This window comes from Meles meles, chromosome 9 (genome assembly GCF_922984935.1).
Source record: "Meles meles chromosome 9, mMelMel3.1 paternal haplotype, whole genome shotgun sequence".
Lineage (NCBI taxonomy): Eukaryota > Metazoa > Chordata > Mammalia > Carnivora > Mustelidae > Meles > Meles meles.
This window is the reverse complement of record NC_060074.1, coordinates 52,725,211-52,739,135: the sequence shown is the minus strand read 5'-3', so window position 1 is coordinate 52,739,135 and position 13,925 is coordinate 52,725,211. Positions and strand designations below refer to the sequence as shown.

At 36.5% G+C, this 13,925-nt stretch overlaps 1 protein-coding gene across 2 annotated transcripts in view; it reads right to left on the bottom strand.

Annotated features, from left to right (window-relative positions):
* The window catches only part of GALNT13 (polypeptide N-acetylgalactosaminyltransferase 13), a 554,323-nt gene that overhangs the window by 141,831 nt on the left and 398,567 nt on the right, over window positions 1–13,925 (bottom strand). The gene's annotated exons all lie outside the window — the stretch shown is intronic.

Genomic DNA, 13,925 nt, shown 5'->3' with positions numbered 1-13,925 from the left:
GAGTCAAGGATTTACCGAAACTAGAGCTGTCTTGTAAAACCAGTACTTGAACAATCTAGCTACAAAGTCTGTGCCTATGTTCCTCATTTCTAGACTTGGCAAAGTCTGTGTCTATGTTCCTCATTTCTAGACTTGGCAAAGTATATTTTTATCTCTAACACAGCGTTCATATACATATACAACATTCATGTTTATAGTCGCTTAGCAACAAACTCAATTCTTTTCTCTTTAATGCCTCCAAACGCTAGCTTTTCTCATAGATCATAATGCCTAAAGCAATTTATTTGCTGGGCAATATTGGGTGATTAGACAAATTATAAACTCAGTGTTCAAATGTGCTTGAATCAATAAATACTATTTTTATTCTTCTGTTCACTCATTTATTCATTTATCCCTTGCCCATTCTCCTGTGCACATATAGAACAGCATTTGTGCCAGGCACTGGGCAAAGATCTATGAATAAATCAAAGTCCTCATCCTTGAGGAACTCCTAATTAAGTGAAAGATATAAAGAAAAGCACATAGTTATAAATGCAACTTTAGAGACCTACATTAAGTTTCATAGGAGAATATTCAGCACAAAGGTAGCAGCTGAACAGAATTTTGAAGGCATTTTTCAGATGAATAAAGGATAAGGTCATTCTGGGCTGAAATAAGAGTATGCATAAAGATACAGAAGCTCTAAGTGTCTGGACTATTAGTCAAGAGTAAGGAGCATGGGTATTTTGAATGCTAAATCCAAGAATTAATAATTTTAAATATCTTCCATTAGATAAAATAAATTACATACCCCACTACTACTGCATCCAAGCCCCAAATAGATCAACACAGAGCTTCTGTTTTAAATTGTTCACACTCGTCAAATGAATTCTTCCTTAATGAAGACTGCCTTGGGCATTTGCCTCCAGAGCTCTCATCTCTTTCACAAATAACACATCTACCTTTCTCTATGTCTTTAGCAAGAAGCAGATATCAACTTACTGCGGAGCTAGAGGTTTGTGGTTTTAAAGAAAAAATTAAAGGTATTTCAAATTAGTTCTCACTACTCAGGGGCAGTTGGCCACATGTTAAGACCTCCATGTTGTTGATAAAGATAGGCATCATTCAGAGTGTAAAAAATAATGCATAAACATTGTCAAAATTTGATTATATCTTCACTTTTTTCTAAACTTTCTAGAAATTTACATATTTATTTTTGAAGATTTTATTTATTTATTTGACAGAGAGAGAGAGAGCACAAACAAGCAGAGTGGCAGGCAGAGGGAAAGGGAGAAGCAGCTTTTCCATTAAGCAGAGGACCCCATCGATGATGAAGGGCTCCATCCCAGGACCCTGGGATCATGACCTGAGCCAAGGCAGACGCTTAACTGACTGAGCCACCCAGGTGCTCCTAGAAATTTCTTTTCCTTAAAATTCTAGAGGAGTTGCTATTTGTAATGAAAATGATATTTTTGAAAAATAGAAGTACAGGGACATTTCTAAATTTTAAAAATGTGGTTTTTTTAATATTTTTTTACATAGATTATTTCAGAGGTAACCTCACCAAAATCTTGCCACATGCTTTTCTCTCCATTTTCAAAACCTTACATTATTTTTGTTTCATGTATAGCCAATGCCTTGATTAAAGCTTTACTTTGCACCTCATGTTAATAAAGAAATTGTTATAAGGGGAATATTTATTATGAGCTATAAGTTTTTCTTTAAGTCCTCATAATGACAAAATAACAAAGTGCCCAGGCATGTTAATTCCTTCAATCCTACTTTTGTCATATTATCTTTTGTCGTTGTCATTCCTCCAGCCAAGACAAGGGAAATCCTAGATTGTGGAAGAAAAACATTTGTACGGCAATTCTTTTGAATTTACATTAGTACAAAGGAAGGAGGATTTAAAAACAATGGTAAGTATGGTAATAGGAGGGATAAATTACATTGTTTAAATTTAGTTATACTTGCCATCTTATGTTATTCTTTAGGTCATTTTGTTATTTGAACCTGTGTAATGTCATGTGAACTATACTGCATAACACATCTGAACTTAATGTCAATGGGGGTTAGAATAAGGCATGAATTTTTGATCCACGGTGTGGTATGGTCTGAGTGAAAAAATTAATATTCTTATTGAGATACATTTCAGAGCTTTCTGGGAGCTCTAAATGCCCAAACTGCTGGTCCCTGGATACAGAGAAGGAGAGGAAGCTGGGAATCAGACTAGTTTCACTCTTAATTGACCACAGCACAATGGGTTCATAGAGAGAAAAGAAAACAGATGTATATATTGGGGGGAGAAGGTTACTAATGTCTGTGTCAATTTACCATTTTTGCTTTGGCCAACAGGTGAAGGAACATGAGAATTTTATATTAATTACATTGCCTTTGTGGCTTTTTTTCACCCCCAGCTGTGGAGGCAGGCACTGCAAATTTGATTGGGATCTGTCCCAAACACTCACTGAGCATGTTATGCTAATGGTGGATTTCTTAGTCCCAACAAGGAGGAAGACCAAGCAGCTCTATCTAGTCTCTCTAGCACTGCCTGTTTGCTTGTGATGAGTGAATGCGTGCTGGTCATTCTTTCTGCTTTAAAGTATGTGTGTGTTTCAATTTCCTCTCACTGGGTTCCTAGGTAAGACTGCATCTTCTTTGGAATCTTACTGTCAGGATGGGTAATCAGATCTGCCTGGCTCTAGTAAGTGATCTTTGTTTCTCATTTAGCTATTTTTTTCTTGTTTTTCTTGTTTTTTCTTGTTTTTTTCTTGTTTGTACATTCCTGCTGGGAAATAATAAGCTAGGCTATAAAGGGGGTTATAGGTCTAGATATGAGAACTTCACTATGACTTCTCCTTCCAAAAACGTGGAAGACTAGATGCCTAGAGAAACCAAACTGGCCAAGCACAACAACAACAAAACACCTGCTACCCACTAAGAAAAGGTTGATAAATTTGACTATATTAAAAAACAACAACAACAACAACTTTCAGTTAACCTCAAAGAGATTAAAATCACAAGCCATAAACTGGGTGAAAATATCTTCCATACCTATAAACAACAGAGTAGTAGAATACACAATGAATACCTTAAGATCAATAAGGGATCAAAAAATTTAAAAATTAGTAAAATTATAAACAAGCTTTTAAGAAATATTGATTGCCAACAAGTAACTGATGCTTAACCTCGTTAGCAAGATGGCTGCATAGAAAATTGATAAATATCGATCACATTTTTACACGGTACTGATAATCGGCAAAATATAAATACGTTTCCATGTTACACTATTTTAAAGCCTGAAAATACCCTTCCTTGTTAGTGACAGTACTGGGGCAATGGGAACTCTGTGGGCAGGAATACACTGGCAAAACAACTTTGGAAAAACACTGAGCTTTATCTTGCAAAAAAAAATTACTTGCTCAGTAATTTCGCCCCTTGGTATATACCATAGACTAGTGCTTTTCAAACTTTAATAGACCCAGAAGGATAGAATAAGGTGTAGGTTATGGTTCGGTGGCTCTAGGGTGGGCTATTTTTAATAAGCTCCAGGTGATGCTGCTGTTGCTGGTCTGTGCACCGCACACTTGCCGTCCCAAGCCCCAGAGAATCTCTTCACCTGTGCAACAGGAGTTTTGTAAAAGAGTGTTCACAGCAGCACTGCTTGCAGTAAGTGAGAGTTGAAGCCAACCCAAATATCCGTATTTGGTAGCAGGAATAAACACTTCATGACACAGTTTTACTGTAAAACACTATGCAGCAGTGCAAATGAACTAGTATGGGTAAATATTAGAAACATAACATTGAGCAAAAATATGCATTCCAGAAGAATACATAAAAAATAGTTCCAGTTTACATATAAAGGATCAAAGGCAAGCAAATAAACAAGTATGTGGTAAAACCATCAAGAGAAGGAAGAAAAAGACTATCACAAAATTTAGGATAGTACTCAACTCTGGCAGCAAGATGGTCAAGACAATGCAATTAAGAAAATGTACCCAAGGGTGCCTGGGTGGCTCAGCTGGTTAAACATCCAACTCTTGGTTTTGGCTCAGGTTATGTTCTCAGGGTCACGAGACTGAGCCCCACAATGGGCTCTGTGCTCAGTGTGGAGTCTGCGTGTCCCTCTCCCACTCAGTGCAAAGGAGCATGCTCTCCCTCCCTCCCTCCCTCTTTCAAGAACCCTCTAAAATAAATAAATAAAATAAAAGAAAGAAAAGGCACAGATTCTCTTAAGGCACAATCAGTACCTAGTTTTTAAATAGCATGTTGGATACAAGTATATTTAGCTTGTTTTTTCTTTAAACTGTATTTTATCATGCCAATGCTGGTTTTCATAATAAAAACAAGTCTTCTGTACTATTTCCTTAATTAAATATAAACTAATAGAATGTAAATGTAATACAAAAGAGGAAAAGGAAGTTAACAAAATAACCCAAAAAAGTGAAAATCAAAATGCATGAATTGGGGTGCCTGGGTGGCTTAGTAGGTTGTTTGCTTTATGCTCAGATCAGGATCCCAGGGTCCTGAGATGGATTTGCATCGGGCTCTCTGCTCAGTGGGAAATCAACTTGTCTCTCTCCCTCTGCTCCCTCCACCCCACCCTGCTCATGCGCTCTCTCCCTCTCAAATAAATAAAATCTTAAAAACAAAAGGAAACAAAACGCATGGACTATATAATGACATAAAATTAGAAGGCAAAACTTAAAAAGAGAATTCAGAAAAGAATTCTGCCAGTGTGATATGATAAAATTTACAGCTCTCTAGCATTCTAATTTGATCTAAAAAATAGACTTTTTTAGGAAGTCTATTTTATAATAGAGGAACGCATTGTCATTAGTGTATCCCTTAAATAACTTCAATAAGGCTTTTTGGTAGAACCCACAAATTAAACAACAACAGTACTCCTTTAGTGAGAGTTTAAATTGCAAAAATGATTTTGCTGATTAAGGTCATTTATGTAAGTTCTGGAAACCAGCTGAACAGAGACAGACTGTATATTGTTGAAATTAAAGAGTACTCTCATCCAAATAAAGGTACACTTCATCTCCTAATGGAATTGGGCCCAAGGACAACTGATAAGTAATTTCTTCAGGAAAGTGTCTTAGTTATTCCCCAGCACTGAACTAAAATTTCACGGCAAATCCCCAACACAGATTATAGCAGAGACAATTTTAACCTAAAAAAAGCACTCAAAGCAGGCATTACCAGCTAGCCTCCAAAACTAAAGGAACCTTTAGTAGTGATCCAACAGAGTGTCAAATTTAAAGCAACAGGGACCCCCAATGGGCAAGCCAGAATGACCTCACTGCAAATGTGCCCTTGGCACCTGAAAGACTTAACCCACTACAAAGAATTGTGGACAATATACTTTGTATGACAGAGATATTAAGGATTTTTTTTCTATTTTCATAGTTAATTTGAAACTGTCCTGCTGACAAATGTTGGATGGCAGGGTTTTTTGTTTTTTGTTTTTGTTTTTGTTTTTTTTGCTAAAGATTTTATTTATTTAGTTGACAGACAGAGATCACAAGTAGGCAGAGAGGAAGGCAGAGAGGGGTGGGGGAAGCAGGCTACCTGCTGAGCAGAAAGCCCCATGCCATGTGGGGCTTGATCCCAGGACCCTGGGATCATGATCTGAGCCGAAGGCAGAGGCTTTAACCCACTGAGCCACCCAGGTGCCCCAGGGAGTTTGTATTTTAAAGCCAATTCTGACTTTATAAGGTTATGCACAATGATGTTATCTTTTGTAGGTAAACAAAGTCATATAGATGGTGGCTTAATAGAGGGTAGAGATCAGAATTTCAGCTTCTGTCTCATTTAAAAGGAACTGAAAAATTGTCATATAAAAAGATATGGGTGTTTAAGCGAATATCCATATTGATATTGCAAGAAATTAATCAGTTTCTGGGGGGATTTTTTGAGCTATATGTAGAGTTGCCAAATTTAGCAAATAAAAATATAGGATGTCCAATTTTTCAGTATAAATATATCCCAAGTATCAAATATTGCATGGGACACACATTAAATGTTAAATGTTCCTTGTTTATCTACACTGAAATTTGACAGGAAGTCACATGATGGAGGAGAAAGGGCTGAAATCCCTTTCTATATGGAGTAATCATAAACTTTAGTGGTTCGATTTTAGAATTTAAGGGCTCAATGTTGGGAAAACCTGTGCATCTATTTCAGGGGCCAGAGAGCAGCAAAAAGGTTAACCAGAGAAGATAAACATGAGCCTGAACAATTTTTACTAGATTTTAGTGTTTCTCAAACTTTAACATGCACCGGAATCACCAGAGATCTTATTAGAATGTAGATTCTGTTACAGTGGTGTCTTACTTAGGGCTGCTTTAACAAAGCACCATACACTGGGGAGCAATGGGAGCTTATAAGAAACAGATACTTACTTCTCAAAGTTGTGGAGGCTTGAAGTCTGAGATCAGGATGCCAGCAGGGTCTGGTTCCATTGAGAACCCTCTTCCAGGTCGTGAACTACCAACTTCTTGCTATATCCTCACATGACAGACAGAAAGCGTGAAAGCTCTCTGGGCTCCTTTGATAAAGGCACTAATCTCCATCATGAGCTCTCCATTCTCATGACCTGGTTATCTCCCCCAAGATCCCACCTCCCAATTTCATCATTCTGGTGGGGGGAGGTCTGGATTTCAACATATGAATTTTGAAAACACACGTTCAGTTCCATAATGGGTCTGGAATGGAGACTGAAACTGCATTGTTGACAAGCACAAGGGATGGCGTCCGTATCTGGCGCACATGGAGTAAAAAGGGTTTATAAGAGTGCTTCTCAGCTGTAGTGCCCATCAGAAGCAGCTGGAGGCTTTTTAAACACAGATCCCCTGGGCACTGTCCTTAGAGTTCATTTCTGAGTTGCCAGGTGATGTTCATTTAGCTGGTTGGACCCACACTGCAGTAAGCCCAGGATAATGAGTTTACCTGCACAGCTGATCTCTTAAATGTCTAAGCTAGTTATCTACCACATTGAAAAAGTAAAACAAATCACACATAATGAAAAGGAAATGCGTCCTTTAAAAAATAAATTACAGGGATGCCTGGGTGGCTCAGTGGGTTAAGCTTCTGCCTTCAGCTCAGGTCATGGTCTCAGGATACTGGGATGGAGTCCCACATCGGGCTGCCTGCTCAGCAGGGCGTCTGCTTCCACCTCTCTCTCTGCCAGCTGCTCTGCCTATTTATGATCTCTGTCTGGCAAATAAATAAATAAATAAATAAAATCTTTTAAAAAAAATAAATTACAAAAAGAAGGTTAAAGGGAAATTTTAGTTCCTAGACTGTAAATCTTAAAAGCCAGTGCCAATAGTAGCAAGATCTATTGCCTTCAAGACTTCACCTCGTTAACTTTAGGGAAGTTGCGTGCTTGAATCCAGAGGAGTCCAATCTAGTTCCTTTAACGTAGACGTAGTGAGGAATTTTGGTTACTGATCCTACATTCAAATTTAATAGTATTGTATTACTATTATTACCTCTTTTTTCATTTAGTAATCACAATATAAAGCTTAATAATTTTAGAATTAAGGGGTACAAGGTTGGAAAAACCTGTGCACCCATTACAGGGGTCAGAGGGAAACAAAAGGGCCTACCAGAGGAGATTAAAAATAGAGAGAGAGATGGAATAATTGTTTCAAACATAAACATGCAAAAGAATCACTAGATGTCTTGTTAAAATGCAGACTCTTAAATACAGAGAATAAACTGGAGGTTGTCAGAGGGGAGGTGGGAGTGGGAGAAATAGATGAAGGGGATTGTAATATTGTAATAACATTGTATGGTGACAGATGGTGACTACACTTAGAACGGTAAACATTGAGTTATGTATAGAATTGTTGAATCAGTTTTGTACACCTGAAACTGTATTATGTAACACTGTATATTTATTATACTTCATTTTAAAAAAAAAGGCAGATTCTGATACAGTGGTGTCTTATTTAGGGCTACTATAATAAAGTACCATAGACTGATATCTCAAGCTAGCCTTAAATAACTGTGTGTCACATTAAGAGCAAGAGCAAAACGTTTTGTTCTGGCATAGCCATGAGCCCTGAGGTGGTACCTTGCTCTCCTCTAAGGCTGGCCTGGCTCATTTCTCAGGCCTAGGGGATGAGGATCTAACTATTCTATTGTTATAGGATTTCCAACAGGAAACATTTTTTTTTATTTTCTCACCCAACCACTTCCACGGGGAGCTAATATGTGTCAGGGTTTGGCCTCATAGAGATGACATGGTGGAGATTTTGATTACAATGGAACCACCAGTTTCAGGATATAAGGGGGGTATGGTAGCTGGGTCTCTTATAAAGAGATAGGAATAAAAATGAGGCAAACACTTTTAATAGGTTAAAATGTATCACAGATAAGGTTGGATCTCTTCGTTGGAAATTAACTACTATTTGTGGAGCCCATGTCCAAAGTGCTTTGGCAGAACTGAAGTATTCCCTCCCACAGATAGTCCCAAGTAATCACATTACTTCCAGGGAGCAATCAATCTCTGGATTACTCTGTTACAATGGGTGGCCTTATGTTTGATCCATCACCAGAACCACTGTATCCATTCCCACCTTTTCTGTTTCAGGGTCAGGACTGGCAAACTGGTCTTCCTTATCATCTCTGCAACCTACTTACTTTCTTATGGCCATGCTTGTTTAACCCAATAAATATAGAACTTGAAAGAAGATTGGCTCCTTTGGGAAGGCCATGGGCCCCTCATGCAAATCAATCTAATTTATCTCCACAGACCAGAGCTTTGTAAAAGATGTTGAGATAGCATTAGCCAAGTCATTGGAAAAGCTTTTTGAAATTTGTCATTTAAATATAACACAACATAAAAACACAAGTCTTCAGGCATTGCAATGCTCAATAACATCTAGAAGACCAAAATCAGATTTAATCTATTAACAAACAGTAATGCAAATTTGTACCTTTGCATATGGTTTTAAAGTTAGAAAGAACAATACATAGTTATGCCAACAAACTGGACAACCTAAAAGAAATGGATAAATTTCTAGAAAAAAAGAACTTCCCAAAACTGAATCAGGAAGAAATGGAAAATTTGAACAGATCAATTACCAGGAATGAAATGGAATCAATAATCAAAAACTCCCAACAAATATAAGTCCAGGACCAGATGGCTTCACAGGCAAATTCTACCAAACATTTAAAGAAGAGTTAATACTGGGGTACCTGACTGGCTCAGTGAGAGGAGCATGCAGGTCTTGACCTCAGGATTGTGACTTCAAGCTCCATTGGGTATAGGGATTACTTACACAAATAACACTTAAAAAAAAAAAAGAGTTAATACCCATTCTCAAACTATCCCCCCCCCAAAAAAAAAGAAGAAGAGGAAGAAAACTGCAAGATTCATTCTATGAGGCCTGCATTACCAATACCAAAACCAGATAAAAATACTTTAAAAAAAAAAAGCACTACAGACCAATATATTTGATAAACAAACATGCAGGAATCTTCAATGAGTTATTAGCAAATAGAATCCAACACTACATTAAAAAAAGTATTTACCATGATCAAGTGGCATTTATTCCTGGATACAAGAGTGGTCCAATGTTCACAAATGAATCAATGTGGTATATCCCATCAACTCAAGAGAAAGGATAAAAATCATATGATCATTTCACGGGGTGCCTGGGTGGCTCAGCGGGTTAAAGCCTCTGCCTTCGGCTCAGGTCATGATCCCAGGGTTCTGGGATCGAGCCCCGCATCGGGCTCTCTGCTTGGCTGGGAGCCTGCTTCCTCCTCTCTCTCTCTCTGCCTGCCTCTCTGCCTACTTGCCTACTTGTAATCTCTATCTGTCAAATAAATAAATCTTTAAAAAAAATCATATGATCATTTCAATATGGAAAAAGCAGTAGACAAGAACAACATCTAGTCATGATAAAAATCTTCAACAAAATAGATTTAGAGAAAACATATCTCAACACAATAAAGGCCATATATGCAAAAGCAAAGCTAGTATCATCTTCAAGGGTGAAAAACTAGAACTTTTCCCTAAGATGAGGATTAAGACAAGGATGTCTCTCTCACCACTATTATTCAACATAGTACTAGATGTCCAAGCCATGGCCATTAGACAAGAAAAAGAAATATAAGCACCAAATCTGGGAGGGAATAAGTAAAATGATGAAATGATACTATATAGAGAACAAAAAGACTCCACAAAAAACTACAAGAACTGATAAATGAATTCAGTAAGGTTGCAGCATACAAAATCAATATAGAGATATCTACTGCATTTCTATACAACTAATAATGAGGTTGCAGAAAGAGAAATTAAGAAAACAATTCCATTTATAATTGCCCCCAAAATAATAAAATATCTAGGAATAAACTTAATCCAGGAGATGAAAGACCTGCACTCTGAAAACTATAAAATAATTATGAAAGAAACTGAAGATAACAAAGGGAAAGGTATTCCACGCTACTGGATTGGAAGTATAAATATTGTTAAAATGTCCATATTATCCAAAGCCATCTATGGATTTAATGTCTACCAAAATACCAACATTTTTCACAGACCTAGAAGAAATAATCCTAAAATTTTTATGGAAGGACAAAAGATAATAAACAAAGTAATCTTGGAAAGAACAAAACTGGAGGCATCATAATCCCAGATTTCAAGATACACGACAAAGTGGTAATAATCAAAACAGTGTAGTACTGGTACAAAAATTGACACAGGTCAATGTAACAGAAAAAGAGAGCCCAGAACAAATTGACATTTATATGGTCAATTAATCTTAGACAAAGGAGGCAAGAATAAGCAATGGGAAAAATATAGTCTCTTCAATAAATGGTGTTGGGAAAACTGGATAGCTACATGTACAAGAATGAAACTGGACTACTTTCTTATGCCATACACAAAAATAAATTCAAATAGATCAAAGACCTAAATGTGAGACCTGAAACCATAAAAATCCTAGAAAAGAACATAGGCAGTAATTTCTTTAACATTGGTTATAGCAACATTTTTCTAGATATGTCAACTGAGGCAAGGGAAACAAAAGAAAAAATAATTTATTGGAACTATAACAAAATAAAAGCTTCTGCACCACGAAGGAAACAAAGGCAACTTACTGAGTGGGAGAAGATACTTGCAAATGACATACCCAATAAAGGATTAGTATCCAAAATATATAAAGAGCTTATATCCAAAATATAATTAAAAATAAGCAGAAGACATGAACAGACATCTCTTCAAAGAAGACATACAGATGGCCAACAGATTCATGAAAAGGTACTCAGCATCACTCATCATCAGGGAAATGCAAATCAGAAGCACAGTAAGATGTCACCTCACACCATCAGAATGGCTAAAATAAAAGCACAATAAACAAGTGTCGTTGAGGTTGTGGAGAAAAAGGAGCCCTCATGCACTACTGGTACAAATGCAAACTCATGCAGCCACTGTGGACAACAGTATAGAGGTTCCTCAAAAAATTAAAAACAGAATTATCATATGATTCAGTAATCACACTACTGGGTATTTACCTAAAGAATATGATTCAAAAAGATTTATCTACCCTACATTTATTGCAGCATTATTTAAATAGTCATATTTTGGAAGAAGCCCAAATGTTCCTCAAAAGAGGAACTGATAAAGAAGATGGGGTACATATGTGTGCATATGTAGATATATATGTATATTTGTGTATATACACATATATGTGTATCTACATATACAGGCATATCTACAAATATGTATATATGCAATGGAATATTACTCAGCCATTAAAAAGAATAAAATCTTATTATTTGCAAAAACATGGATGGAGTTAGTATAACGCTAAGTGAAATAGGTCAGAGAAAGACAAATACCATATGATTTCACTCATACATGAAATTTAAGAAACAAAACAAGCAAAAAAGAGACAAGTTAAATAACCAACTCTTAACTATAGAGAATAAAATGATGGTTACTAGAGGGGAGGTGGGTCAGAGGACGAGTGAAAGAGGTGATGGGGAGTACAGTTATTAATATATATATATAAATATAAGGGTACAGTTATTGTAATAAGCACTGAGTAAAGTACAGAATTGCTGAGTCACTATATTATATACCTGAAACTAATATAACACTGTATGTCAACTATACCGGAAATCAAAACAAAACAAAACAAAGAACAAGACATAGTTGAGAATAAATAAAGACAATATATAGTAGCAATAATAAGGTGATAAATAACAAAGATATTAAAGAGAGAATAACTAAAAAAGACCTTGAAAACGTTTCCTAAATGATCTTCAAGAGCACCAAAAGGCAGGAAAAAAAATAATGAATCTGATTACATAAAAATCAAGGATTTTTCACTGGAAGGATGCAGGAGAAATTTTAAAAAGGGAGACAAGCTGGGTTAAGGAAATTAGTTTGGGTCAAGATTTCTCCATACTGACAAATGGGGATTAAGAGGCACAGACTTCCATTTACAAAATAGGTAAGTCAAGGAGCTGAAAAGTCCTACATAAGGAATATAGTTGGTAAGATTGTGAAAATGTTTGGTGACAGATGATGACTACACTTATCAGGATGAGCACTAAGTAATATATAGAATAGTTGAATCACTACGTTGTACACCTGAAAATAATATAACACAGTAGGTTAACTATACTTAAACTAAAAATATGTAAAATAAAAGAGTTCTCCATATTGATCTCATTATATTGTTTTTATTTTTGAAGTATGTGAATGTATTTGAACAAACATTTAAAAATTAAAAAAAAAATCTTATTTAATGAGAGAGCTATGTACAAAGTTAATAGGCTCCTGGGAAAAGATACTTGCGGGATTCTGCAAAACCACCTGACAAAAATTCTTTGACCCAGAAACTTTGCTCCTGGGCATAAATCCCCCTCCTCATTCTTATATAAGTCTATAAGAACATATATGTTGCTACTGCCTAGAACAGTGCTTGGCACACAGGGAATAGATGATATTATTTGTTGAGGAAACTAATAATGGTGGCAGTGAGTTGGAGCTACATTTGGACAACCATCTCAGAATGAATAGCTGAAATAGAGAAGATTTCCAACCTTGAGGGCTTTGCAGCACATAGATATATACGTAGAAAACAGGAATTGGTGTTTAAATCATAATGTTTGTGTTATAAAGAAAAGAAAAAGGAGTATCTGGGTGCTGCAGTCAGTTAAGAGTCTGACTCTTGGTTTCCAGTCATGTAGTGGTCTCAGGGTAGTGAGATGGAGCTCAGTATTGGGCTCCATGCTCAGCACAGAGTCTGCTTGGGATCCCTTCCCCTCTCCCTCTGTCTCTCATGCTCCTGCTTTCATTCCCTCTCTCTAAAATAAATAAATCTTTTTAAAAAGAGAGAAGAAAATGGGGACATATCCTCAACATCATTTATGCTAATTAAAAGTAAACTGACCCCAGTGTACATTTTTTAAGCAAAACATTCACATAAAATATACAAATTAAACTAATTAAAAATGGTTGCCTATGGTGGGGGATTAAGGTAATAAATAGGCGGACAGGTAGGTAGATGGATAGATAGATAGGCAGGCAGATAGGCTATAGCCATGAACCAAAAATATGATTAACTGAGTCTTCTTGACCCAAAGTTTAGGGGGGATCTGTTTGTGACACATTAAAAAATGATAGCAAATACTTTGTTATTCCTTCCTTTGAGAGATAGGGTATAAAATCTCTTCTTGGTTTTGAGTTTGCATTGATGATTTGCTTACCTAGTAGAATATGACTAAAGAGGCATGTTGGGATTCCCAAGTCTAGGTCAAAAGAACCCCTGCAGCTTTTGCCGAGACTTCTGGAAACATGTGCTTTAAAGAGTTCCCTAGAGCTTCCTTGATAGTTCCTGAGTATCTTTTTTTTTTTTTTAATATTTTATTTATTTATTTGACAGAGAGAGAGGTCACAAGTAGGCAGAGAG